The 25,675-nt window shown below is 35.2% G+C and overlaps 2 long non-coding RNA genes across 2 annotated transcripts in view; one reads left to right on the forward strand and one right to left on the reverse strand.

Moving 5' to 3' along the window:
* The window catches only part of LOC120590902 (uncharacterized), a 52,925-nt gene extending 47,440 nt beyond the window's left edge, over positions 1-5,485 (forward strand). The window contains exons 3-4 of the long non-coding RNA XR_005649806.1: positions 4,415-4,509; positions 5,246-5,485. This is a non-coding gene — a long non-coding RNA (uncharacterized LOC120590902). The remainder of the gene's footprint in view (positions 1-4,414; positions 4,510-5,245) is intronic.
* The window catches only part of LOC120590899 (uncharacterized), a 561,246-nt gene that overhangs the window by 118,176 nt on the left and 417,395 nt on the right, over positions 1-25,675 (reverse strand). The window contains exon 6 of the long non-coding RNA XR_005649803.1: positions 23,349-23,431. This is a non-coding gene — a long non-coding RNA (uncharacterized LOC120590899). The remainder of the gene's footprint in view (positions 1-23,348; positions 23,432-25,675) is intronic.

The raw sequence follows: 25,675 nt of genomic DNA on the forward strand, positions 1-25,675 counted from the left end.
AAGATATTTTCTCCCACAAAATTACAGCTATTAGTGATCTTTAGCCATACTCAGCTCTACCTCTTGTACCCATCCCCCACTCCACTTCTGCCTAAAGTATTTTAATTTGATCTTTGTTGTACGTGCTGTTCAAAAGATGAAGCCCTCTGGTGATGGCAAAATCAAGACAAAAGACAGAGAGTAAATCTGAAGCCACGGTGGGCTCTTATTGTCCCTGCACCTGGGCAAAGAAAAGAAACACGGTTCAAAGTACACTATTAATCCTTCATATTTTCCCTTCCTTAAAACCTACCTTTGTTCTCTTTCTGGATTTTCTTTGTAAGAGAAACAACCATGTCTTTGCAGGTACTGTTTTTAGATAAACTGTTTATAATCATAGTTATTAAAAAGAATTATACCCCCAGAGAAATGATTCGCTGAATTTGAGTAGTCACACTGGATTCGTTGATTCAAAAGATTACTATTCTCCCCCAAAATATTAAAATTACTTGGAGACTATATGTTATAAAATAAGTTAATCAATAACATGGCTCCCTTCATTTCAAAGGCAGGCTTTGCAATTTTGGAAAAAGAACTCTAGTAAGAAATAAAACATTACCAAACCAAAAAGCATGAAGATAATTATTGTCATTTTGCCATTTATCTCCACTCCTAAAGACTCTGTGAAGCAAAAGGCAAGCCTGATTTGCTTTTGTATCTATTATCACGTAACTATGGGGAAGGACTAAGCTCTGCCACACGGTCTGTTCTCTTCCTTATGTAAGCTGTTTTATTGCCATCATAATCACTGATAGTGACCCTCTCTGCCATCTGTTGATTTTTTTCCTTTACTGAAACAGTGCTTAGGTTTCAAAAATACTGATCTCAAAATCATTAACCTAGAAAGAACCTGGCCTTCATCCATTCCATTTATGGAATGTTAACGCAGTCTCAAGGGTTTGCTAAAATAAACTAAAGGGCTGTAGAGGAGAGGAACGCACCATCTGGCCAAGCCAGTGAAGGTGGGAATATATAGCCTAGGTAATTACTTTAGGTGAATCTATTACAACACATGAAAATGACAGAAAGTTTGGATTTTTTTTTCTTTACCCTTATAGTCTGAATGATGAAATAATCAGTTGGATGGAAACGAACCCAGAGCTAATGTAAAGAAATGATAGTGAGTGATGGGACAAGTGATAAGACATCAGTGATTTATAATTCCTACACATCTCTACTGTTCAGTGAAGACAGAAATTCTCTTGGTTTATGGAATAGACTTGTCGAAAGGACTGTATAAATACATTTTCATACACTGAATAATTCACTACATTAAGGAATCGAGGAATATAAAAGGAAACTGTGTAGAAGTCATTAATTTATATTTTGTAAGCATGGATAGCTTATTTTCTCTCTCAGATTTCTTCAAGAAAGAACTTGCCTTGACTGAGACTTAGGTTTTATCAAGAGATACTTCTTGAGGCAAAGCCGCTTATAACTGGCCACTTTATTTCCATCTTTCAGAATTAAGAAATATCTCTATTCACACTATCTTTACTTTCTCATCTCCCAGCTACTCATCAACCAACTCTGATGAGGCTCTACCCCTGTCATTCCACTGCAAGAACTGCTTCCTTTTTGCCAAATATAAACTTGCATAATTGCACAAGGTATTATTTAGCTTCTCAGAATCGTCTAATGCAACTGCCCCCTCTTCCTCATAACATTATCTTATCCTTCCCTTCAGGATGCCACACTCACTTGCTCACCTCTGTCAGCTTTGTCAGGTCTTTCCACTCTCTTCTATCCCCTAAGTACCTATTTCACAGAACTCAGGTAATGGGTCATCTCCACATTCTCATTCATCTTTTCCAATGATTTTAGAAACCATTGTATCCAAGATTAAACAGGTTAAGTAAAAGCCCAGTAACTCTGAATTTAAAAGGAAAATACCCATATGTGTGAAGTATCTCCTAGCTGTATTCACAGTGACCAAGCCAGTAACAATGAGTGCCCAGATTGTGTTCTTTAAATACCATTTCAACTAAAAGGAACTGGGGTTTCTAAGAGAAAGGGTGTAAGGCAGGAAATGTGTCCAAAATTACCCAGGGACCAAATTGAAGAGGCTTTTTACAACATTAAATAAAATAATGGATCCAGGCAATGATTATCAGTGGCTGCTAACATCAGAAAAAGCAAGATAACCAACTATATGATGCCTCTTGAAGGAAATATATATCATAACCCATGAAATTTTTTGACAAATCAAATCTGAGTCTGGTAAAAAACAACAAATTTAACTATCAATTTATAAGAAATAATGGAAAAAGAGAAAATAATGAGGGAAATGACACCATGGGGATGCAATACAGATTTTGAGAATATCAGACCGTAAATTTAGTTTATCAACAAATAAATTATAAGAGACAAAAAAGGAGAGGAAAAGGAAGAAAAAAAGAGAAAACATCAACTAATTGCCATGCATAGACCTTATTCAGATCGTAATTCAAAAATAATCTGTAACAAGTAATTTATGGACAGTCGAGAAAATTGGAATGCTGACTGAATATATGATAATATTAAGAAATTACTGTGATTTTAGTTATAATAATATTATAATTATATCTTTATAAAGAGTCCTCAACTTTTAGAAATCCATAATGAACAGTTAATGATGGAAACTATATGCTATCTAAGAGTTGCTTCAAAATAGTCCAGTAGTGTTAGTAGTGGTAGTGGGGAGGAGGTAAGCAGAGAATGAATGGATATAGTTGAAACAAGATTGGCCATGAGTTGATGGTTGTTGAAGCTGGGTGAAAGGGGTTTAATGTACTCGTTTCTACTTCTGTGCACATTTTAATCTATAATAAAAAGTTTTTTAAGATCCATATGCTGATGTTGATTGAATCTATGTTAGTCCTGCCTCTCCTCTGTGTACAGGACTTATGATGGCATTGCTATCCCTTGATATCTAAGTATATAATTGGCTTATAGGAATCTCAGACTAAATGTATATACAATGCAACTCAAATTCCACAAGTCCCACTGAAATAATAATAACTATAAGAGCAATAAAATCTGTCTTCTACTAGTCTTTCTCATCTTAGTAATTACAGCATATACTCAGTTGCTAAACCCAGATATCTAAGTGTAAGCCTTGATTCTTCTATTCTAAGCCCCTTCATCTAGTCTATCAACATAACTTATTACCTCTACCTCCAACAATTATTAAAATTAAATAAATCTCTTCTGTCCCTTTCATAATATAGGCTGCCATCATCTCTCATACAGATGACTACTATAACCAATTAATTTATCTTATTTTATATTTGCCTTAAATAGTTTCCACAGACAGATATAATGATGTTTTTAAATATGAATTAGATCATGTTTATGATGGCTTCTCATTTTATTTAAATAAAATCTAAAGTTACCCTGACCTCCAAGGTCATATTTACCTTTCAATACCATTGTACCTCACTCACTGACAATTTAATGAACTCCAGCTATGTGAACTTGAACACTCCAAGTTCTCTCATGTCTGGTACCTTTTAGCTCATACTGTTTCTAATACTAAGAATGCTGTTCCTATACTGTATCCAATCTGGACTTTTTAATTTGCAAGACTATAAAATCTCTTATTCTTTACCCTTTATTTGCCATTAGAATATATTTTTCGTTCCCTTCATTGTATTTATCTCAATAAATAATTTTGTATTTATTTGCTTATATTTTAATTACCTGTTTCCCTCACTAGACTATGAAACCCATAAGAGAATCCAATATCAACTTAGCACATCGATATTGATGGTTACCTAGCATACAGCAGACATTCAAAAAATATTTGTTTAAAAAAACCTGAAAGATGGTTGAAACCTATAACAAATTGAACTTGATGCTGTGTTCCAAGTTTTAGGAAACAGACCATTTGAAAATGTAAATATTTAAATATTAATGTCCCATTTAAATGTGGTAAGCATTTTAAAGAAAAATCTAATTGGCACAAGAAATTATCTAAGTCTAATGCTCATAGTAACTCACATTTTAAGTTAAAGATTAAGTTTGGGTATGTTCAGATTAAAATTAAAATCATATTTCCCTTGTTCATCTTTAAACCCTTATCTTTACATCAAGGAAATCTTTATTAGAGAAAAGAAACTAAATGTGCTATTTGAAGCTTAACGATTTGCTATTTTTCAAATTTTGTGTAAAAATGTCACAGGGTAAATGGAAAATGTTTACTTCCTCACCTTAAGTCATGTAGCTCTACATTATTTAAAATGTGCTCTAGAGTAATTTCATCTATATTCTGAAATAAGATTTGTACATCTTCATCATAAGAAGCATAATTCTGAGAATATGAGTTTGGTGTAAACAGTATATATGGCAACAGAACTGTTATCTTTAACAGTGTTTATTTCAATTTCTCCTATAGTATAAAGCTGTAAGCAGGGAAGAGCATCTCAGAGGCATATGAAGTTCCCCACACAGATCACGCGAAGTAGGGATGCATGTCATAAGGAAGAACTGGTGAGTAGAGGGGTAGAATTTAGGGAGAGTTTCGGGTCAGCTCTATCTCAGAAGTTTGTATTGGGGGAGGATGGGAAGATAAGAGAAAAAAATAGTTAATCTGTAGTGTTTAAGCTTCGAATGTAATGTTTATATTTATAGCACATGTGACAAAATAAATACATTTTTATTTCTTTTTAAAGCTGTAATATTTAGTTTTTAAGCCAGTGACTTTTTTAGCCTTAGACAGACATTAGAGTCACCTAGACAGTTTTTAAATTCCCAACTCACAGACCAAATTCCACACCAATCATATCAGATTCTCTAGAAGCAGGACCCAGGAATCAGAACTTTTAAAGACCACCCTGTGGATTCCAATGTGCAGCCAAGATGTACTATTTCAGGGTCATCCTCTATAAAGCAGGGCGCAAGCTTGATTATAAAATGCGTGTGCGTGCACACACACACACACACACACACACACACACACAGATATTTGCACACACACATTATATTGGGAATATATTCATAGAGCCAAATATACAATTATATTAGCTGATTTTGTTTATAACACACCAAAAGTCCTCAAGATTTCTGAAAGAGTTGATTTTTACCTCCTTCAACATTCTGCTCCAAGTGAATGGGAGAAGAGTAGTACAAGTTGTACTGAAAGGTTTTAAACATAGATATTTATGTTTTCAAATTTAAATATCCAAGCACATAGATATAAACATGTAAATCCAGTGCATTTCTCCAGGCAATAGAGAAACCTCTCTGCTTTGGAGCTGCTTCACCTCCACCCTTTCCTGTGACCTCTGGAGTTCTTGGACCCAGCCCCACAGCTGATGGGAGGATAGGAATGGAAGGCCAGATTTCGGATTCCACAGTGCAGCAAGGGAAAGCAGAGGGAGAAGCACCCTGCGGTTTAACCTCGATGCAGTGTGATTTCAAGATAATGAGAACTCCATACTATTGCTAAGATTCATTCCTTTTAGGTTTTTTGTTTGTTTGTTTGTTTGTTTGTTTGTTTGTTTGTTTGTTTTCTGTGTCCTTGGTCTTATTTGTGCTGATCTGAAGAAAAAGAGAGTGGGGAGGGTAAATAACTCAGGCCACTACACTTGGGTAATTATATATTTAATTTCTGCCCTTTATACCAATTTGTAAATTTGTGAAAGGAATGATTGTGTCTGTTTGGTTCACTATTCTACCCTTAGACTGTGAGAGAGATTGCCAGACATCAAGTCCTCAGCAAATAATTGCTGAATAAGTGAATGAATTGCACTGACACATAAACTACATTTTCCAACTTTTTTGACATATACTATTAATTTGATCTTTTTATACAAGTCTAATTTTTATTATAATTTCAGTACATGTTTAAAATATTTGGTTCACTTCTGTTCTGAGTAAAATAAAAATGACTCAGCTTCTGTAATTATTTTTCTTCTATTATTTATAAAAAACTGTTTTCTCATTCATTTGTGTGATCATTTTTAGTATCTTCTTTTATGCAAATTTACATTACGTGTTCCTTTGGCCTTCCAGCCACACATTTTACTTTTAAATATTGTTACGTGGTTAAATACATTATGACATATGAAATGAGTGAATATGAAATAGTCATTAATTTTGTTAATTTATGTTTATGTAATGACAGAAAGATGTTTATTACCTAGTGTTACATGACAAAAGCAAATGAAAGAGCAGCTTATAGAATATGATACCATGTTTATAAATATATCCATGTAAAAAAACAAATGACTATAAATATATACACCAAATTTCTAAAAGATAATTTAAAAATTTTCATTATTTTAGTACTCTACCAATAAAATATATATCATTTTTAATGACATATAGAAAAAAATAACCTATTATTTTTAAATGTATTGCAGGTCTTAGAGCTCATTACACTTTGCTATAAGAAATAGAACCCCCTAATCGTTCATTTGAAATAAACAAATAACATACCTATATAACACAAAGCAGTTGAAACAGATAAAAGCTGAAAATAACTTTACTGAAAATGAAGCGTGCTCTGTAATCCATTGGACAATACGGATTATTTAACCAGTGAAAATGAAGATTAAAATATCAAAATAAAAAAGAAAAGAAGGTATTTGCCAAGATATGAGCAGATTTTCTTCTACAGACATTCGTGGATACAAATAATTGGGTGGCTTCTCTTAGATTAAGTAGATTGAAGCACTATTGGCATTTAAGAAGATATATAACTAATAAGGTTGGAATGCTTCAAAATCACACACACACACACACACACACACACACAAACACACACAGACTTGATCAAAAAAACCTCATATATTCTATAGGAGAAGTGTATAGAATGATGAGGAATCCAGGTCAACATTTCCAGGTAAAGATAGATACCTCTTGAAATATTCATGAAACACTTTTTATCCAATTAATTGGAAGAAATTATATAAAAGTTTTAGAACAGGAATTATTTCAAAATGAACTTTGACCCCACAGACTGACGATTGGCAACTTGCAACATATATTCCAAAGATAACGGGCACTCTGATTTTCTTGGTTTTGCTATGGCCAACCACATTTTCCCAAGTAAGCTGACCCACAAACCACCTACTACACTATCATCTAGTAAAACCTCTGAGTTGAAGCAATTTCTCATACCCAGATTCCTGGGAAATCACAAATTGGTATTTTTGTCAACATCCCTGGAAAAAATGGCCACCCTGACTATGGCAGTTTCCCTGTTAGCACTTGCCCCAGTAACACTTTACATAAATGTGCGTAATTATTGATGCCATGTATCTCTCTCCCTCCAGACTGTAAACTCCATCAAGGTAATCGCTGTATCCAATTTTGCTTACAGTTATATTCCAGAGTTTTGTGCAGTAATTAACCTACAGTAGTCATTCTATAAGTGTTTGTTTAATACGTGAATAAATACATCATTCTGAATGAAAAAGGGGGACAACGTGGTCCCACAAAGAATAGTTCCAGGCTAAATTATATTTTTCATATTTGTAACTGTCACGAAAGGGGACATATCCAGAGAAACTACCACATTTTTGATAGAACCATCTGGGTAGTGAATCATTTTATCATACAAGACAAATTATGAGAAAATCTGGTAAGGTAGTTAGAGGGGTCTAATAAAATGCATTAGGGCTTTGAAGTAGGCAATGATGAGGAAAGGCAGTTATGGGAAAAAGTCTTAAGTTTTATGAACAAGATAATGGGCTACAAGTTATCAATTAAACCCCACAAAGAAGTTATTTATTACGAATTATTTCAAAAAGACATCAGAGCAATATATGATCGTTAATCAGGTCAAAAGATACTGGACTAATTGATAAACTTTAGTTCATTAAAATTTAGAGCTTCTGTTTAAGAAAAGACACCATTAATAAAGTGAAAACCAATATACAAAGTGAGAAAATATATTTGCAGCACGTGAAATTGAAAAAGGACTCATACAAAACATAAATCAGCGGTCCCCAACCTTTTTGGCACCAGGTGCTCCTATGGGAATCTAATGTCTGATGATCTGAGGTGGAGCTGAGGCGGTGATGCTAGCGCTGAAAACCTATTGAGCTGTATACTCATAATTCTGGGGCTTCCTTTGACTTTATTATAGTTCATTAAAAAGTTTATTTGAAAAAATAAAATGCTGGACTCAACCAAGGATACCATAAAGCAGTGAGTGCTTCTCTAGGTAGCTTCCATGGATATGCTGCAAGAAAAAGTACGGACAAACAAGTTGGGGAAATCTTATTATTTCTGCTCAAACCAGTTTTTCACACTCATTTGACCACAGTTCCTGAATATCAACTTTCTGCACTGCTCAGAGTTGTTATATTCTGGAATACTTTAGGAAAATATGGCTATAAATACACCAGAATAGGTGAGGCTCCTACAAGAACAGGCAGGCTAGGAGTTAGGACCAGAGACTTCAATGCAAATGAGAGCCAGTGGAGAGCGGTCAGTGGAACAAGTGCAAATACCAAAATTCAAACTATAATGGAGAGGTGTATACAGCTCATTGGGTGTGATTGTAAGCAACTCAAGTAGCAGAGAAGTATAAAACTGAAGTGAAAACTTTGCTTTGTTTGAAAAGCTCTCTGGATCTTTAGACAAAGCTGGCAGCTCTGGCAAGATGATGAAAAGACAAGGACTACATGGTTCAGAGCATTTCCGCCCACAAGAAACTTAAACATCAAAGCAGTTCCCCATCTCCGTGCCTGGTTTGTCTTTGGGTCTCTAAACTATAACCCTAACAACATATAATGAACGAAAGCCTGCAAATAAAAGTAACAATGGTTTTCATTCTTTTACCCTTTAATTAACAAGTAGTTAAAGAATGCTTATTACTGCTCTAGTGAACAAGAATTCTTGGTTCTTTGTCTTTATAGAGTTTGCAGCCGTAAAGAGTATTAACAAAATAATTGCAAATGCATATTAGCGAAGATAAGTACTGGATGCTACGGGAGCTGATGGATTCAGGACATGTATGCCAATATATGGCATTTTGGCATACTGAATATTTTAAGCTGGAGGAGTTTGAGAAGGTGGCAGAAGCAGGAAGTTCACTCTGGGTTCCTTCCCCACTTGCCCTCCTTCTCTGAAGCTGGTTATAAAATCCTGATGTGAGAGGTGCCCCCACTACACCAAGAGGAAAGAAGCATCCTTATCTTCAAAGGCAAAAGGACCTGAAGAAGAATCTAATGAGCAGGCCTGCTAAGTTTCTCCAGTTTACTATACTTACCTCATACTCCTTAACCCATCATATTCTTCCACATCTGTCCACTCTTCATCAAATCGAGCATAAAAATCACAGGTCTTTGTCTTTGGGTATTTATTTCCTTATGAAGGCTCTCATGTCACATTTATATTAATAAATATGTATACTTTTCTCCTGTTAATCTGTCTTTGACAATTTACTTTTCAGACCAGGCCAGGGATCGTAAGAGGGTTGAGTAAAACTTTTTCCTCCCCTACAGAACCCAAAGTAGTTACTGACATCCATTCTGCTGCCTAACAAAAGTTCTACAAGTAATACAACAGAAATGCAGAAGTTTCAAAGAACGGATTATAATCATAAAGAAAAGCTAAGTTTTTAGCCTCTTAGGAATATATTTCTATATGATTAACGAGTGTTCATCATTTTTACAGACAGGACTCTCAGAATAAAAGATTTGACTTTTGATATGCAAATGTATATTTTTACCTATCAGAGTTTGGAGTCAAAAGTAGGAAAGATTTGTATTAAATTGTTGAAAAAGTGAGGAGTGTGTATGGATACACTAATTATAACAATGCACGTGTTGGCCTCTTTCAGACCAGAAGCAGCACCTAATGACAGAGGTTTGGTTACTGTGATGACATGGGTTTATTTTAAGAATATATCCTGAAGTAAGAAGGAACAGAAAATGGTCTCAACTGGCACACAATAGGTTTTGGGGAGCCTTGGAACCTGAGTCTGGATATTCCAGCTCCCAAGTCTCAACAAGAAGCAAACAGCCACTTCCATGAGCCGATCTCCCTGGTCTTTGCCTCTTGGCTTTTCCAACACGACTCCTACTGCATTTGTGGCTGTGTGTTTTGCTCTCCACATCTTCGTATTTACTCCTTCATTGCTTCTATTTTCTCATGTTTTGTGCTTAATACTTTCTATCTGCTTCTCCTTTTCTATGCCACTGTGTATCAGTCCTTCCATCTCTGTGGTTCACACTCAAACATTTCATGAGAGGATCAGATGTGGTCATTTCTTTAATCTCCACAAGGGAATTTATCTAGTAACCAAGTTCTCTAGCCATGCTACCTCTCAGATGTCAATTCAGCACAAATATTAGCAGTGAGTCAGAGGGTGGAAGGGTGGAGCAATTGTACAAAGACAAAGCATGGTGACAGCTGTTCAAGGAAGCCCTAGTGTTAGTTAGGCTCCTCCTTCAGAAGGGGATAGTGATCTGGCAAGCAGTCAGAGCCTCAAGGCCTGTCTAGGAAAATGCCATTGTTTATTAATTATATAAAAGAAGCCTGATTTCTGTCACCATGGCTGCTGGTCTGGGGAAATCTGAGTCAGGATCAAGCAGAGATGAATTGTAGATAAATGTGGTAAATAAGTCTGTGTGAACCCTTTAGCGTGACTTTATTGGTCATATTAGGGAAAATGAAGCTACGTGTTAAAAAATAAAACAGTTCTCTGGGTTGAAAGGTTAAATATATTAAACCTATTAGATAAATCTATTAAATCTACAGTGTCTATGCTAAGAGATATTGAAAGAAATTACAAAAGATGATAAAGTGAGTAGAAACAAAGACTATGATTAGAAATGACTCTTGGACGTGACAGTTTTAGGCACATATCGAGGGCTCCTTCTGCAGTGAACAGTAGAGCAGTATGAAACTCTTGGTAGTAGCAAAATTTATACATACAAGTAAATTAAAAGAAGAGTGTACAATAAATTTCTAAGTTACCTAGAGGAATTAGAATAAAAGCTAGAACCAATCTAAACTGTTCATGCAGTTTTACCTATGAAAAGAAAAGCAACTTATATATTGGTTGAAGTGGACTCAAAAGTATATAAATAAAAATGATAGAAATTGTCCCATTGTCCATCTCTGGCCCTAAGATTGGGTAAGTTTATTCTTCTGGCATTCTTTACGGCAGTAGTGGCTTACCTTAGATTCTATGTTTGTGACCTCTGTTAGCCCCTAATTTGTCCAGTGCTAGGCTCACATCACTAATTGCTTACTTTTAATAAGAGAAGACAAAGACACTGAAGCAGGCCTCAAATATAGTCCAAGCAAGCTCGATGAACACTTTTGTGGTTCTATAATTTGACTAGGGACCAGGGTTCTTATTGTGGTCAGTCTCTGCTCCTTTCCATCAAAACAGGTCTTTACTAGTTCCTTCCCCTAGGGTTCTATGTCTGAAAACAAAAATCCTAATATTATTATTATAGCTGCTTTATTTTACTTAAAGAAAATTTTATTTAATTAATATGGGATGCAAAAAATATTTATTGCCAGATATTGTGAATGAGCAAAGAAAGCATATCTAATTTCTTAGAGAATAGTAAAAGCCCAACCCTATTCAATATCTTAATATGTACATATTTAGTATAATTATAATTTTGCCTTTTCTCAAGAGAAATAATCAAAACTATTCATTAGAATTTTTTTTTTTTTTTTTGTATAAAGAATTAGATAAAACTATGAGCCATGAACTCATAAAGTGCCATCATGGGATATTGGGAAGTCTTGTATTGAAATTCTTAGGACACAGTATTCAGATTCTGCTCTACCACTCACTAGCACGAATCTTTTAGAAAAATTATAGGAATGCTCTTTGCCTCTATTTCCTCATTTGTAAAACGAAGATAATAAGAAAATGAATTTATAGGTTTACAGCAAGGATTAAACTAATTAACAAAAAAAGTAGAATGCTTACAGCAATGTCTGTCATCTACTAAGCACTCAATAAGTATAAATTATTATTGGTTGGAGTACAACCTTAAAAATATTTAAAATTTTTGTTAAAGAACAAACGTGATAGTCCATGAACCCTAGTGTCATTGTCAGAGACAAAATAATTGATTGGACTTAAGGTCTGATATAGTACAGTAACTCATGTGTCATTAAGTTTCCAGACCAGAGGTTTTACATAATTAGAGTTGTCTGTGCTTCCTGTCAAAGGAGAACTCGGTATTTTCCACCTTCTCCAACAATAGATACAAAGGACCTATACAGAGAATATAGGATTTGGGGATTTCAGAGGTGGATAAAGATATCATAGTTTATATCCCCACAGAGATATGAATTCTCCTCTTAGGCCACTCTAAAGATGAAATGACACGTGCAGAAGCACCTTGCATTGATTCTGATGTATAGTAGCTACAGAATGCAATTGGGCATCCACTGTTTTCCCATTCAGTTACATTTCCTGAAGCACAAATGCATCAGGAGCCTCAATAGCCATCTCACAGACCTTTTTAAAATGTGTTCTGAGGAACACTTCCCTTCTATGCTCCCAATCTCCACTTCAGCCCTTAACCCTGCTGGCAAAGATTTCAGATTTTCCTCATCTTAGGAAAAATTATCTTTATGTGTAGGATAGAATTGACAATGGTCAAAAGCATATTAAGTGAAGTGCTAAAGAAAGGAAGCTATTTTAATTTTGTCCAAGTTATTGGTTTATCTATTGGCTCCCAGCTTCATTCCCTGCCCTTTTGCTTTGTTCTGCTATGTTAGGTGCGACATTTGCAAGGCTTCTTTGCCAAAAGGAGAAATTGTTGGGAACTTACCTACCGAGTAGAAAGGGGGAGAATCCAGTATGTTCTCACTTTCGTTCAGTAGTACCTCCTCCAGCGGCTATATCTCCACAGTAATTCCAGACCTTTATGGTACCAGATCTGGGAGTACCACCTGGTGGTGGTGACACTTTCTGTTGATGCCAATCTCTGGGATGCTAATCTCTACTGTCCCCGGGTGTCTCTTCAGCTCTTCCACAATATGTGTTAACAAATCCTATATCAAAGTCCCTCTATTTTTTTTTCTATTTTCCTAAATGAATCCTGATAATGCCATGAGTATTTCCCAGTATATACAACTATGAAAAAGTTTTGTATCATAAAAGCTGTTTCCATCCTTACTGGGGATAGTTTGAGATGTTGGAAAGTATCCAAGTCACTAAAGAAGACAAAGCAGATCTGGATAGGTCAGACGTTTTGAAAAAAATATATGTACATATACATTGACATGTATATACATTTTCTGGCTATTTCTCTTGATGAAATTAAGCAGTTGCTGAATAGCTTCTACCCCACTTTGTCCTATGTAGTCAGAGCCTTCATCTCATTTCAAATAATGGCTTTTCCCAAAGGAAGTGTCTCCTTTCAGGATAGCATAATAAGCTAATGGACTGAGTGATCAATGTTGTGTGCGGTAGAACATTAGAAATGTGCCATAAAATATGGAAAACAATTTAGCTACTCTCTAATGCAGGCAATTCTTGTAAAAACTATACATGAAAAACATGTACCCGACCATTTTTTTCATGCCTTACGACAAGATTAGATGCAATAAAAACCTTGTCTTAGCAAATCAGCACGTTAAAGGATGCTGTCAGCAATAACTTTGCAAAGACATGTCCATTACCAAAGAGGGACATTATCCTAAATTTACTCTCATTGAAGATTGATGTCTGCTATAAGCCACCATCTGTCTCCAGATTCTGTGGTATTACAATGCTGTCACTCTGCAGAGGAGAAGCAGTTTTTGGCTTCTTGTTTTCTTCCCACTTTTTATCTTTTCAAATTTGGAGATGAAGATGGACAGGCAATTTTTGGAACAAAACAACAAAGCATGACTGACTACATGAAGTATAAGGACCAAGTCCAAACAAACTTCTGTTTTTTCATAAGTAAGATGAAGAATGCATCGAATGATTTGTTTGACTGTGATTACCTCACAGTGATTTATCCTAGTGGATTATCAGCTATTTTGTGACAAGAAAGTATACTTCAGCACATCTGGTCAATTTCACAAATTCCCCAAACTAAATAGCTTAGTGACATTTTTACCAAGTAAATAAAGATTTGCTTCCTTTGAATATCTTTTTTTTTTTTCTTTTTAGGAAAAGGAATAAATGTTCTCTGTCCCAACACAGCTTATCTACTGACTAGAAAAGTGATGAAGACCTGAGTTTGACGCTATAAAAAGAAGGTAGGAATGTTTTACTACATGTCAGCAAAACTGGATGAGAATGCCAAAGCATGCTTCTGGATTCCAATTTACTGACTTAACTCTAAAAATAAATTGAGCTCCTAGACTTTGTAGTTAACCAACGTTTTGACACTTCTCCTAATATCTTAATCATAGATTTTGGTCCAGGGTAATGTATCTCAACTTTTTAAAAATTATTGCCCCTAAGGAAATTTTCAAGACATTCTTGTCCTAATCCTTCCTTCTCCCACCCCACAGTTTCCCTCACCTTGAAACCAGGTGCCATAGATATGTCATATATCTGATTAGATACTGTGACCTTTAGGAAGGCCACATACCATTTTAATATCTAATATTTAAGACTTTTTTGAGCCCCAAGATCCAGTGTTCATCCTTTTTGGGGTGATATGACCCTTGTTGAGAATGCATTGTCAATTTGACCTCAAAGGCAAAGGAAATAAAAGCTAAAATAAATAAATGGGGTTAACCAAATTAAAAAGCTTCTGGTCAGCAAGAGAAACTGTCAACAAGATAAAGAGACAACCATCCAAATGGGAAAATATATTTGCAAGCAACACCTCTCATAAGGGTCTAATATCCAAAATATACAAAGAACTCATACAACTCAATAACAACAAAAAACAAATGATCCAATCAAAAAATGGACAGAAGACCTGAACAGACACTTCTCCCAAGAAGACATACGAATGGCCAACAAACATATGAAAAGATACTCAACATCGCTAGCTATTAGAGAAATGCAAATCAAAACCACAATGAGATACCTTCTCACACCTGTTAGAATAGCTGTTATCAACAGGACAAGTAATAACAAGGGTTGGAGAGGATGAGGAGAAAAAGGAACCCTCATGCATTATTGGTGGGACTGCAAATTGGTACAGCCATTGTGGAAAACAGTATGGAGTTTCCTCAGATAACTAAAAATTGATCTACCATATGATCCGGCAATCCCTCTACTGGGTATTTACCCCAAAGACTTGAAAACTCATGTCCGAAAAGCTACTTGCACACCGATATTCTTAGCAGCATTATTCATAGTGGCCAGGACGTGGATGATTGGCTAAAGATGCTGTGGTATATATAAACAATGGAATACTACTAAGCTATAAGAAAAGTTGAAATACTGCCATTTGCGATGACATGGATAGACCTTGAGATAATCATGCTAAATGAAATAAGCCAGACAGAAAAAGTTGAAAATCACACGATATCACTTATATGTGGGATATAAACCTAAAAGTAACAGGACAAACAGAGACTCATGGACATGGACAATAGACTAGTGGTTACCAGAGGGTAAGGGGGAAGAGGGAGAGGGGTCTAGAGGGCTAAAAGGGGTCAAATATGTAGTGACAGAAAGAAATCTAACTATGGGCAGTGAACACACAATGCAATATATATATATATATATATATATATATATATATATATATATATATATATATATATATATATGCCTTACTGCTAAATTGTACACCTGAAACTCACTGGATTTCATTAACCAATGTCATCATAATAAAAATAAACAAAAACAGCCAAAAAAAAAAGAGAGAGAGAGAGAGAGAATGTATTGTCTAGGGAAATATATGCTTCATATAGTTGACCGTCCATACATAAAGACATCTAAAGGAATATAAAATTGTCTTAGCAACTAATTACTGGTATAGTGGACTAGACTGAAGTCAGGAGTCCTGAGCTCTTGTCCTGGCTATGCCTCAAAGAAGCTGTGCAATCTTGAGGAATTTATATTTTCTAGTCATCGGTCCTCTTAATTCTAAAACAAGAGCTATGCTGAATTAACATAATTCTTTTCAGTTGAGAAACTTCATGAACTTAACGTGATGAATCTTGTTTGTTGGCTACTTTTCTCATTTGCTTTTGGAGGCTACATAATTCATGAAGTTAAGACATATATTAAATGGTTTCATTTGCTGGTGAGAAATCCATGGTACCTTTTCCTTTTTTTATATGATCTGCATTTGCACTGTAGGACAGCAATAGGTATTTCCATAGGTACCTTGGTGAATATTGTGAACTTTATTTCCTTAACAGCCTCTGCAATCTCATTGATGGAGGTCTGAATGATTTGGCAACATCAGAGAGATGGATTTTCTTCACAGTTCTGGGTCAGAGGTACAGATATTCATGGGATCTTAGCTGTGTCACAACATGAATTAAAATGGAGTAATGAATTTGCACTATGTTCTGTGGATTTAAGTTAGACTTAACCTTCGAATCACATTTAACAGAGAGCAATCATAGGTCACAAATCACAGAGGTTTAAGTAAGTTTTCTCCCATCAAGGAAAACCAATTTAATCAAATTTGATTTTATACGGTGCTCAGAATTTGGGGAACTCCAGAATATCACTGTGAGTTACAGAGATATAGTAAAATGTGAGAATGTTAGCATTTGGAACATTTCACAAAATTTTAACATGTACATATATAAATAAATTTTATTTGTATACATTATTTAATAAACTCATGCTTACAGATATAGCTCTTATTAGGACCAGGAAATTTCAGTAATTAAATGATCAAAGAATGAATAATTTTGAATGTCCTAGGGTCTTCTTTATTCAAGAGAACTCTGTTAATAATTTTGTATAACAAAAAAATACTTTTAAATTATGAATAATTCTCCGTATTCCATTTATTTGTTTCAGAAATTTGTGCTCTATGGAATTTGTTTTAGGAGAGTGGGGTTCATCTTCGCATTTCTCCAGGATTTTTCTAACTCCTCTTTTCTCTTCTTCATTTCCTGTTTTATTAGAAAGGGCCAGTAGCTTTCACAATATTCCTTGGAGTGAGTTTATAGTTTTAGATTATTCAGAGTAATATATCCACAAAACAAACCATTACCTTACAAATATTGACTTTTAAATATTTTCAAAGAAAATATTTCATGCTTTTATGGTAAGTCTCTGTCTTTTAACTGTGTCTTACGAAAAGCCCCATCTCATCAAGGGTAAGAAGTGAAAGGAAATAAGTATGTGAAGGGTATCAGATACTCCATTCTGCCACATGTGTATCAAGCAATGCTCACAATAAGTCTGTAATATTTGAGATTTTTCTTTTAAATTACAGTACATTATTAATATATTCTACTCATCACAAAAAAATTAATAGATTACATCTTTTAATAGTTTATTATTCCACTGCTGTTTTGCATAGTCGAATTGAGAAGGAAGGTTATGTGTTGTTTAAATGTGGCATAAAGACAAAAATCTTCCTAGAATATTAATTTAAATGCAAAAGGATTAGACTAGATATATGCATTCATCCATTAGACAGTATCAATTTTTTTTGTTTGTTTTAATCTTATAAACTAATTCCTATCAGAACTTAGCCATTGCCTAGTTTTGGAAATTTGACAACTCCTAGGTTTATTTCAAATTCATAAAATAGTATGCTGAATAGCGTCTTTGCTGCCTATAAAAATTAACATAAAACAATTGTGCAAATGTTTGACAGAAACAGTTTGACAGAAAAAGGAAGGCACAAGATTGTATGCTTTTTTTTGGGGCGAAGTAGTGAGGCTAAGGGGAGGCTTTATTTAATTTATTTTATTTTATGTGGTGCAAGGTAAACCACAGCAAATTCATAAATGGAGTGGTATAGTAGAAAAAAGGCAATTAGGGATTTAAGTGAAAAAACGAGTACTAGTTAGATCAAGACCCTTTACTAACTGGGATGGAGATGAGATCAAGGGTCAAGGAGAAGAATTAGTCTTGGAAGAAGGATCAGAATGGGAGGAGACTAGATGGTGAAGAGAGGAATTTTTAAGCTGGAAAGAAGTTTAGTTCTTGCACGACTCTTCCCAATATTGGGCTAGTGGCTGAATTTAAAGGCTCATATTCTGTGCCATCCCCTGCAAGCAGAAGTAGGATCTACTTGTAGAAGCAGCAGGACACAGATTTCAATGTATTCCAAGGAAGCTCTTTCTAGATATCTGGTCTGCCCATAAATAGAAAGTGTGATCTCAGGAAGCATTCATTCGGGTCTAATCCTTTCCACGTGCCAGGGAAACCCACTTGGCAGATTGCTGCAGAGAAGATACAAACATGAAATGAGGAATGGATGTATCAGGCTGCATGAATAAAAGGCTTCAGCCACCATTTGGGACCCTCAGAAGGCTCAATCATCTAGAAAAAGGAGCCAGTAGAATGGTATATTTTAATTAGAGAAATGACCAAGTGAGTGAGTAGAATAACAGTTGGAAGGGAAAACAACAAAATTAGAAAGAAAATGATGACCTAGAAGAATGGGGATTGGAAGAGTTAAAAGACCAGATATTTCAAGGGTAGTAAGGTCAATGAAAATTACCTGCTAAAAGGTAATTCCTTCTTGCATCTTGCAAGTCCTACTCCCAACAGGTTATTCTTTAACCTGTCTGCCAAGGTGTTGTTCAAGAACTTCTATGGTAAGTGTATCTAAAAACCAGCCTAGAATAACATACTGGTCATGAACTAAGTCAGTTAAAAAAACAAGGCTTTAAGGACAACAATCTCATTATAATATCACGAGTAGTGTCAACTAGTTAAAAAGATATATTCCCTCCTCTCCAAAACAATTTTGCCACATTTCTTGACAAATTCTTTAATTATTCTCATGTTTTGTAAGTCAAATAAAAACCTAAACAACTATTAAACACCCTTAAGTTACTGCTAAAATAAGGTGACAGTTATGTAATATTTAAATTGTAAATATACTTTGAACTACCTCTAAGTTTAAACTCTTTCCCAACCTATTTTTCCCTTTGATTTAAGACAAGCTTATTAAATTGAAATGAGCAAAATTGGATAAAAAGTTTGTATTGATCAATTCTTCCATCATTCATGGACCATTAAAAAGTATTTCAGATTCCAACTGAAGAAAAAAACCTCTGGAACAATAAAATGTGGTCAGGAGGTAGTTTAAGGAACACTTCACCAAAGGAAAAAGTATATCAAGGACTTTTACCAAGAGAGTGTCCTTCTCAAACAGTTGCCTGCTGAGCCTGAGACGGTATGTAGAAACGAAACTCAAGATAAGGCAGACTCTCATCTCGTTACATTATTAATAAGCATTTAGGTAGATACTCAATCTAAGCAAGGTAGACTATTATGGAGATAAAATTTGATCTTGTGCAGAATGTAATGTTTAATTTTGCAAATAAAATGCCACAGTCCATAAGACCTAAAGACGTAGATGAATAATTCACCCTGTAATGTATGACCCCTGCATCCACAGACCTATAGATATCATTCATCATTTTTAAAACAAATGCTTTGGTGGTTGGATAAAATAAAGGGGAGCAATTTCTGTAATAGTAATGTGCTAGTGTGTCAGTACATAATCAACCCATGATTTACACAAAATGCGAGTAGAAAGGGAGTATGCTGCTAATTTGTCTTGAAGAGCTGCAGAAAGAAGCATGCACTTCAATCACAAGTTTCTGGGATTTTATCAAGACTACAAAATCACAGTCTCTCTCCCTGAAAATATACATGTTTGCACAGTCGAGAATGAACATTTTGTAGGAAAAATGGAAAGTTGTTGCCGGGGCAGTCAGTGGTGGTCACCCTGGATGAGCTCCTTTGTTTCTTCCTTTCTACTCTGCTGAAAATCTATTATTCATCCAGTAAAAATAAGAGATTACTACTATCTGATTAATTCAATAACAGGAAACTTCCTGTCTCCTTAGAGGCAATGGGGGATTTGGGTGGGCGATGAAGAGGTAGAAAGGAAAGGGATGATGGATCTAGGTAGCTTTTGTTCTGACCATATTTATCAGACATCACCAAGTGTCTATCTTTCTATATATCGTTTATATCCAATCACTACCACAGCTATGTAAAGGAAGGTACTTCCTGCAGTAAGAATTGACCCTGATAATTTGTTCAAAGGAAGTACACTTTACTTCCTCAACTAGATTATAAACCCTTTGAAGGTAAACACCTAATCATACATTGCCCTCTGTGGTCTAATACAGTCTTCTTCATAAAAACAAAATTGCTTGAAAAACACTTGTAAACTAGATTGGAGAAACTGCCAGACCAAACTCTTCCTTGCTCATTGCTATTTCTTTGGTGTTATATTATCTTTAGTGAAAGCAAAACAAACAGTTATTCTATTTTGAATAATTCAGGTGAATTCTTTAGTTTCTCAGAATGGACGCTTCATTAAATCCACACCTAACTCGTGGGCTAAATTTTTAAAAGCTCAATATCTTGCTAATATGCTCTCTAGCCTACTGGCTATGGCCATCACAAATGAAAAACACCATTAAGATCATTATCCTTGACAGTGAAGAAGTGCATACTTACCACTGCGGAGAATACTCTTTCCAGCTTTTCTTTCTGCTGAACTTTCAAGACCAGCTCTTTGCAGTATATTAGGAAATGTGGCTCCAGAAATCTTGGTACTTACCTTGTAGGTATAGGATCTTGCAGGTATGTGTAGGGAGCCCATAACAAGGTAAATCAGATTGATGATATTTAATGGTAAGGAAGTATTTCCTCATCTGAATTTAACACAGAAGCTACAGTTCTTTCTGTCTAATATGTGAATGCTTTTGCCAACATATAGATTTATCCTACTTTAGAATGAGTTATTTTCAAAATTCTCTCAAAATTTTTTCTGTATGAAGGGTGGGCTGCATTGCAGTCAACCAGGTCATCTGAATTAGCCACACATGAGAGCACTTCAATATGCAGCATAAAACGTATACCATTCTTTATACTTTCTTCATAAATTATGTACAGAATATCATTCTATGATTAATTTAAGGTTATTTATATATAAAAACCATAACTAATTATCTCTTTGAGACCAGGTTATTTGGAGGTAATGAAAACATTCTGAACTTGGATTTTGGTGAAGTCTGCACAATTTTATAAAACCTTACTAACAATCATTCAATTGTACAATTAAAATAATAAATTTAATGGTATGCAAATTAAATCTCAGTAAAGCTGTATTTAAAAAGTAATTTGGTATTATTTCCTATTTGAATTTGATATAAATGGTTTTTTTTTTCCAAGCAGATTTTATGCTGAGCTAAAATCCATGCCTGTTTATGTTTTAAATATAGGTGGAAGTTCAGTAAGTGTCTCCAATGATTGAGTTGTTTTTATTTTTTTCATATATCCTATCTCAACCAATTTGGAGAATGCCATTAAACAGGCCCCAGAAAACCAAATAAGTTCATGAATTATCTGAAGCAACTCAGGTTCCATGAAGAATAAGGTAACAGTTTTTAAATCAACTCTATATAACTATGTAGAGTGGTGGTGAGCAATTATTCCCTATTTAAACGGATAACCCCATGAAAGGAAACGATAGGAAAAATCAGGATTTTTAAGGAAAGACTACGGATCATGCTGTGTATTAACATGTGCAATCACCTATATAAGAGTGAGCCTAGTTTAACAAGGCAGACTTCGTTGAGTTAGTAAACTCAGCTGTAGCCCATAGACAAACATCTGGACAGTAGGTGGTCATCGATGGTTAGTGACAGATAAGTCCCAACTTCGGGCTCAAAGCTGTACTCTGGGTAATTTGAAAAGAAATCTCTGAAGACTAACAAGTAGCCTACCATGACAGAAACTCAAGTACTAGAACAACAATAGGAAAAAAAAAAAAAATAGAAAGCCATTCTAAGTGGTTCAAACACCACTGAGAGGCCAACTGCAAAGGACAACAGCAGAATCCAGCCTCTAATCCTGAGGCAGGTCAAAGTGAGCTAAGCCACAGGCTCACCTGAGTTGATCTGCCTGAAAGATTTACTAGACTTCCCCAAATTTTCCCTGATTTGTTCCAGAGCTCTGGCTGGGGATTCAGGTATGGGCTAAGTGGCCTTGGCTGTAGCTATAACTGGGAGACATTACAGTGTCTGTAACTGGGATGCGCAACCACTCATTTGGAGACCAGGGGATCGTTGGGGCTGACTGCCCTCCCTCTTTGGAAGAAAGTGCAACTTGACTCTCCTCTCTCTTCCCTTTTAAACATGTTTTGTGGAGTTTGAAGTGGAGATTTTCTAAAATTTACTTGCCTGCAGTAAAATCTGGGTTTGGGGTCACTCATCCAAAATATCCATTTGAATATGCTCATTACTTTCACATAATTGAAAACGAACTTTCTATGACATCGTGTTCCTATTTATATCCAAAATCTAAATTTTGAAATTTAGAAAGCCATAACATGGAACTAATAGTTTGACAATGTATAGACTAGGTTAAAAAAAAAAAAAATCCCAAACTGTCAATCTCTCTTCTCACAAATTGAGGTGGGATGATGATAAAGAACTTCAATCCAGTACCACTTTTTAAACAGTCCTGTTCACGCACACAAATACACAAAATGTCATGCTTTCAATTGCATTTTAAACAAGACGACTTCAATAATTTCCTATCCAACAAAATAAGAAAAATATAAAGAGAAAACTAAAATAACAGGAGAATGAAAATTCTACATATTTATAGGCTGTGAATCCACCAAACAAGAATGAAAGTATACGGGGTAAGTGTCCAAAAAGAATTCTGCAAATCAATTCAATACATCAGGTCCAGATGTCACAAACACAATAAATCAATTGAAACTGCCAAACCACTTTTCTCAATCTACTGGATTTAATTAAAACCACCAATCAGTTCATGAGAGGCCTTCTAATGGAGCAGATAACATCACTTAGGCTCTACCATCCACCCAAACATGCTGTGGGAGACAGTATGTTAAATTTTAATCTCTGGGCCTGTTAAACATGGCAGGCTTTAGTACATATCTGCAGTAACGCACTGTCATCCTATCCTCATCCTTCTAAAGCCCTCATTGGGAATGCCATCGATCAACCTTTGCCATTGTAATACAGTAAGTGCCAGATAAATGCCATAGAAATATTGACTTTCTGGTCCCTATTTTTGTGTTAAAAATATAGCACAGTCATTGAAAACAGACTAGCATATTCAATCAAATGCAGAAAACAAGGTGTGATGTGGTGAGTAGTGGTTTTAGATTCTTTAGTGACTATCCTTAAGACATTCCAACCCTAGCTCAGTGTCTATACAGAGCTGTTGCAAAACGACCCGTAAATGCTGCTCAGAAGAAAGAAAGAATGAGAGAAATAAAAAATGAAGCACTCACAGCTATTATGAATTCACGAGGCTGACAAAGGGCACAGGTTTCCAGGCATCTTCTAGGACTGGAGTTTAGGAATCAAATCGGCCCTTAAATGAAAACAAAACAAAACAAAACAAACAAACAAAAATCCCTAGACTTTAGTGCAGAAAGACACAGAGACACCCACCCACAAGGTTGTTTTAACTTGAAGGATCACATTATTCATCACAATCAATCTTTGAACTCAGGCAGCAGAAGGCTTTCTGGCACTTTCCTTGTATATACTTGGCTCCATTTTATAAAGACAGAACAGACTATGTTTGGCATCTTTGCCTTGAGTTATTGACATATTTTAAGTTATGCTGTTTTATGTCCATTCTTAATAGAACAGAAATCTGCTGCAAACGATCTTTATTAACAGACCGCCTCAGGTGCTAGGACTCTGGATTTAACAGCATCTCTAAACAGACAGGCAGGGAGCTTGTTAATAGGCTTTTCCAACCTTTTGGCTTCTGTGAGACGTAAGTGGATTATGGACGTTTGTTTGTCAGGCTATCTTTTTACATCACTGTCTGAATAATTGCCACGAAGGCCTATTGCTTTGGCCTAATTAACAAAATGTACAAAATCCTGAGCACAGAACTTGTATTGATTAGCTATCTTCATGGGAAGCTTATAAAACCCCATGACTCCTGGCCCCAGACAGATGCTCTTCGTGATGCTATACACTGAACTGCAGCCTGTTTATACACCAATGACTCATCTTAGTACTTTGAGCTACCCAGAAAGTGCCACAGAAACCACGTCTATTGGTTGTAGTTTAAAACTCAGTATCCTTGGAATGAGACAAATTCTTAGGCAAATTTCACCATTCGTTTACTATAACAATACTAACAGTTACTTTTTTGCCTAGAAGCTGATCCTTGAGGAGGTGTTTTCAATAGTGATATATATGTCATATATATATAGTTAAAGAAGCAAAACAAAATGTTTTATCTGAATGAGGAAAAAATGAGAAAATATAAAACATGACTTGAAGGAAAAGTCAGATACATGGAGAAGAAACAGAGTTTATTTGTCAACTACTTATTATGAACTAAATGATTATTTCAACAAATACTTCAGGGCCTATGTGTCAGAGGACAGTTTAGGCACTGGGAGTAAACTAGGAAGTGAGACGACAGCAAGTATCTCTGTTCTTCTGGCGCCTTTAATATCGAGGATAACAGACTTTTGAAAAGCCCAAGTATTGAGGCTCAACAACTATTTCCACATTAGATTGTACTTAACTTTCCTTAGGAACTTAGTAAAAAGCCCATAGGATGGAAAATTATGTTTGATGACTTAGAAAGTTAGACTGGCCATGGGAAAGTACGCTGTGTGCATCTTTTTATGCAATATTTAGTAAGTACATTTGGAAAAAGCTGCTACAGACACATTTTGGGATTTTGAGAAGACACAGGACCTGGTATTAAGGAAGTTCAATTAAAAATGAAAAACAGCACAAATAAAAATGTCTTAATATACTTATATACACAGATAGGTTAGAAAGTTTTGACTAAATTTACATTTTTGTTTTTTAAATCAGCCAAGTAGGTAGGTAATATTGCATAGCAGCTAATAGACCGAAACAGTTGAATGAGCGTTAGTTGGGAATTCAGAAAGAGCTACATTCATGGAATTGAATTAATTCAGAACGCTTAAAGACCCTGGGAATAGATTACATTTTTTTTCTTTTTTCTTTTCCAATGTGAAAGTAGGCAGCAGCATTTTTTTTTTTTTTTTAAATCTGAAAAAGATGTGTTGTCGAATCTTGGGAATTTATACTGAATTTGGAGAAAATTTCACCCTGGAAAAGTCTATATCTTTAGTTACAAGCATGCACACATAGGCATATGTTGATGTGAAACTGAATTCACCAGAAATGTGATGAGAACCTGTCGTGCATCAGCCTCTCTGCTCAATCAATGCTAAATACTTAACATGAATGTCGTAATGCTGTCTTCAAATATAAAAAGCAAACATCAAAGTAGAGGAGGACCTAAGGTTACATAGGTCAAGGGCAATGGGCTGAAAAGAATATGACGGCTTGAATATTCTTCAGATGAGGATAGATTCTCTTAGGAAAAGGCAACCTTTATGGTAGCAGCAGCTCATTCCAGAAATTACTGGGGAACTGAAATAAAAGCAGAGATTTTCTTCTCTTGAATCAGCAACAGCAACACCACTAATTAATAGAAACTACCACTTGTTGAGAGCTTATGTGGTACCCCATTTATTTTGTTAATGGTTTACATTCATCAATTTCATTAACCTTAACACTCTGAAAAGTAGGTATTATTATTATCTCT

This window comes from Pteropus medius, unplaced genomic scaffold (assembly GCF_902729225.1).
Source record: "Pteropus medius unplaced genomic scaffold, Ma_sr-lr_union100, whole genome shotgun sequence".
Classification (NCBI taxonomy): Eukaryota; Metazoa; Chordata; class Mammalia; order Chiroptera; family Pteropodidae; genus Pteropus; species Pteropus medius.